This window comes from Schistocerca americana, unplaced genomic scaffold, assembly GCF_021461395.2.
Source record: "Schistocerca americana isolate TAMUIC-IGC-003095 unplaced genomic scaffold, iqSchAmer2.1 HiC_scaffold_819, whole genome shotgun sequence".
NCBI lineage: Eukaryota > Metazoa > Arthropoda > Insecta > Orthoptera > Acrididae > Schistocerca > Schistocerca americana.
Genome location: NW_025726586.1, coordinates 5794 through 10000, shown reverse-complemented (window position 1 = coordinate 10000; position 4207 = coordinate 5794). Strand labels below are relative to the sequence as shown.

The 4207-nt window shown below is 57.8% G+C and overlaps 3 non-coding genes across 3 annotated transcripts in view; all 3 read right to left on the bottom strand.

The window, feature by feature from the left end:
• The window catches only part of LOC124591268, a 4222-nt gene extending 3989 nt beyond the window's left edge, over positions 1-233 (bottom strand). Inside the window, exon 1 of the ribosomal RNA XR_006977090.1 lies at positions 1-233. This exon is cut by the window's left edge and continues 3989 nt beyond it. This is a non-coding gene — a ribosomal RNA (large subunit ribosomal RNA).
• A 188-nt stretch (positions 234-421) lies between these two features.
• LOC124591263 lies at positions 422-576 on the bottom strand. Its single transcript, XR_006977086.1, has one exon. It is a non-coding gene; the product is annotated as a 5.8S ribosomal RNA (ribosomal RNA).
• A 351-nt stretch (positions 577-927) lies between these two features.
• LOC124591276 lies at positions 928-2837 on the bottom strand. Its single transcript, XR_006977096.1, has one exon. It is a non-coding gene; the product is annotated as a small subunit ribosomal RNA (ribosomal RNA).
• Between the last annotated feature and the right edge of the window lie 1370 nt (positions 2838-4207).

Sequence of the window (4207 nt, the reverse complement as noted above, 5' to 3'; positions counted from 1 at the left end):
GGCACCCTCTACGGGCCGTGGCCTCATTCAAGTTGGACTTGGGCTCGGCGCGAGGCGTCGGGGTAGTGGACCCTCCCAAACACCACATGCCACGACAGGCGGCAGCCTGCGGGGTTCGGTGCTGGACTCTTCCCTGTTCGCTCGCCGCTACTGGGGGAATCCTTGTTAGTTTCTTTTCCTCCGCTTAGTAATATGCTTAAATTCAGCGGGTAGTCTCGCCTGCTCTGAGGTCGTTGTACGAGGTGTCGCACGCCACACCGCCAGCCGGCTGTGCACGCTACCGAGTAAGTACCGGTATGCGAACCGCCAGGCGACGGGCGCGCATCGCACGTTTCAGGAGGCGCGGCCGGCCCCACAGGCGGCCGCGACGCTCCCAGGTCTGCGAAGCGGGGCAAACGCCGCGCGCTTCAGTATACGTAGCCGACCCTCAGCCAGACGTGGCCCGGGAACGGAATCCATGGACCGCAATGTGCGTTCGAAACGTCGATGTTCATGTGTCCTGCAGTTCACATGTCGACGCGCAATTTGCTGCGTTCTTCATCGACCCACGAGCCGAGTGATCCACCGTCCTGGGTGATCTTTTCTTAGTTTCCACTGTCTCTTTCAAGACAGTTGCATAGGCGGGACGTAGGCGTGTGGCGGCCCCTGTTCAAGCGTTCTGTGTCCAACGGCCTCACGGCCGATGGGCGTCGTACGGCTCCACACCGGAGCGGACAGGCAGTCGGGCGAAAGTCATTCAAAACCGGCGCCAGGCGCCAGGTGCCGCAGGCCAGCCGCTCCAGCGCTTCAGCGCTCGTACCACACAACATTGGCGTTAGTTTTGAGAAGCACGCGTGGTTCCGCACGCGGCGCACGGCTACTGCGAGCCGTACAGGTAGCGTGTTGCGCGACACGACACGCACATCGAACGACATGCAGTCTAGTCGGTAATGATCCTTCCGCAGGTTCACCTACGGAAACCTTGTTACGACTTTTACTTCCTCTAAATGATCAAGTTTGGTCATCTTTCCGGTAGCATCGGCAACGACAGAGTCAATGCCGCGTACCAGTCCGAAGACCTCACTAAATCATTCAATCGGTAGTAGCGACGGGCGGTGTGTACAAAGGGCAGGGACGTAATCAACGCGAGCTTATGACTCGCGCTTACTGGGAATTCCTCGTTCATGGGGAACAATTGCAAGCCCCAATCCCTAGCACGAAGGAGGTTCAGCGGGTTACCCCGACCTTTCGGCCTAGGAAGACACGCTGATTCCTTCAGTGTAGCGCGCGTGCGGCCCAGAACATCTAAGGGCATCACAGACCTGTTATTGCTCAATCTCGTGCGGCTAGAAGCCGCCTGTCCCTCTAAGAAGAAAAGTAATCGCTGACAGCACGAAGGATGTCACGCGACTAGTTAGCAGGCTAGAGTCTCGTTCGTTATCGGAATTAACCAGACAAATCGCTCCACCAACTAAGAACGGCCATGCACCACCACCCACCGAATCAAGAAAGAGCTATCAATCTGTCAATCCTTCCGGTGTCCGGGCCTGGTGAGGTTTCCCGTGTTGAGTCAAATTAAGCCGCAGGCTCCACTCCTGGTGGTGCCCTTCCGTCAATTCCTTTAAGTTTCAGCTTTGCAACCATACTTCCCCCGGAACCCAAAAGCTTTGGTTTCCCGGAGGCTGCCCGCCGAGTCATCGGAGGAACTGCGGCGGATCGCTGGCTGGCATCGTTTATGGTTAGAACTAGGGCGGTATCTGATCGCCTTCGAACCTCTAACTTTCGTTCTTGATTAATGAAAACATACTTGGCAAATGCTTTCGCTTCTGTTCGTCTTGCGACGATCCAAGAATTTCACCTCTAACGTCGCAATACGAATGCCCCCGCCTGTCCCTATTAATCATTACCTCGGGTTCCGAAAACCAACAAAATAGAACCGAGGTCCTATTCCATTATTCCATGCACACAGTATTCAGGCGGGCTTGCCTGCTTTAAGCACTCTAATTTGTTCAAAGTAAACGTGCCGGCCCACCGAGACACTCACTCAAGAGCACCCTGGTAGGATTGCAACGGGGTCCGCCTCGGGACGCACGAGCACGCACGAGGCGCGTCGCACGCCTTCGGCTCGCCCCACCGGCAGGACGTCCCACGATACATGCCAGTTAAACACCGACGGGCGGTGAACCAACAGCGTGGGACACAAATCCAACTACGAGCTTTTTAACCGCAACAACTTTAATATACGCTATTGGAGCTGGAATTACCGCGGCTGCTGGCACCAGACTTGCCCTCCAATAGATACTCGTTAAAGGATTTAAAGTGTACTCATTCCGATTACGGGGCCTCGGATGAGTCCCGTATCGTTATTTTTCGTCACTACCTCCCCGTGCCGGGAGTGGGTAATTTGCGCGCCTGCTGCCTTCCTTGGATGTGGTAGCCGTTTCTCAGGCTCCCTCTCCGGAATCGAACCCTGATTCCCCGTTACCCGTTACAACCATGGTAGGCGCAGAACCTACCATCGACAGTTGATAAGGCAGACATTTGAAAGATGCGTCGCCGGTACGAGGACCGTGCGATCAGCCCAAAGTTATTCAGAGTCACCAAGGCAAACGGACCGGACGAGCCGACCGATTGGTTTTGATCTAATAAAAGCGTCCCTTCCATCTCTGGTCGGGACTCTGTTTGCATGTATTAGCTCTAGAATTACCACAGTTATCCAAGTAACGTGGGTACGATCTAAGGAACCATAACTGATTTAATGAGCCATTCGCGGTTTCACCTTAATGCGGCTTGTACTGAGACATGCATGGCTTAATCTTTGAGACAAGCATATGACTACTGGCAGGATCAACCAGGGAGCTGCGTCAACTAGAGCTGAGCAGCCGGCCGCCCGGGAGTGTGTCCCGGGGGCCCGCGCGAACACGCAAGCGTCCGCTCAATTATTCTGCAAACAGGAGGAGGCTGAGCTCCCCTGCACAATACACCTCGAAACCCTCTCAGGTCCCGGCGGCGCGCAGCGCCGTCCTAAGTACTTGGTCGGGTTCGAGAGAGGCGCAATCGCCCGGAGTTTGGCGAGTAGACGCTTTAGGTGCGACCACCCGTGCTCCCAACTGAGCTTGCCGCTGCCGACAGAGGCCCGGGAGCGTGCTGTCGTGGCATTGCCGGCGGGAGACAACACGCGCCACCTACGGTGACCGGCAGCTCCAACGCCAGCGCCACAGAAGGACAAAAGCCCCACTTGGGTGCCGAAGCGAACTCTCCCAGCACAGCGCACGCGCCAACACGTCCGCACAGCTGCGATACAAACCACCTGCGAGAACCGCAGAGGCGACCGAGCAGCAGACGGCGTCGCGGCGCCGAGCGCCGGGCGGCGGCGCATCCTCAGCGCACACAGTCCTCAATCGGACCAGCACACTGCAGATGTCCACCGCGCTTCGCACCGGGCCCGCGAGGACCTACTTTGGCCGCACGGCGCCGCGTGCAGGGTGCGCCGGCGCGCAGCTGCGCCGCCTGCCGCCTCCGTCGGCCGGCGCGCCTGCCACTGGCCGCCCCCACCAGCCGGCTGTAGCGCGTGCGCCCACGCACCGCGCGGCCAGCACGCCGGGAGGCCCCCCCTCACCGGCCGGGGACGGTCCCACCCAGCCACCGCCGCGTATCGCTTCACACCCAGATGCCATTCACGTTCGTGGGCATGGTGGGTATCGCTGGAACAACCGGTTGGTAGCTCAACCGATCGTCGCCATCACTGATTCACCTCTAGCGAGAACAACCGCACCACAACGGTTTACCAGTTGTTCATTTGCATAACGTCACCAGCAAACGTAGGCGTCCATCGCCATTTGCAAATTCAACGATTGTTGCATGCCTGTGTCAGGTGTCACGACACACTATGTCTGCCCACATACACGCAACAACATGTGCACGCTTCGCGAACACGTGGAAGGTGGCCCCCGTACGTATGCGATGTCCATTGCGCGAACGACTGTCAACCGGCCTCTGTCGCATGTCGCAGATGTGGAACGCAGTGCACCATGCTATCACGGTGTGTGAGAAGAGACGACTACGTCTGACAACACGCGCCACTACATCAACAGACGGCTCATGCTGATCGCCATCCAGGGCATACCACACTGCAATCCAGCTCTTATAGGGAGACGACACGTAGCTGAGTGCACAACATTTGGACCGCATGGTTCGCCGTTGTTGGCGCAGTCGTTGTACGGTCACA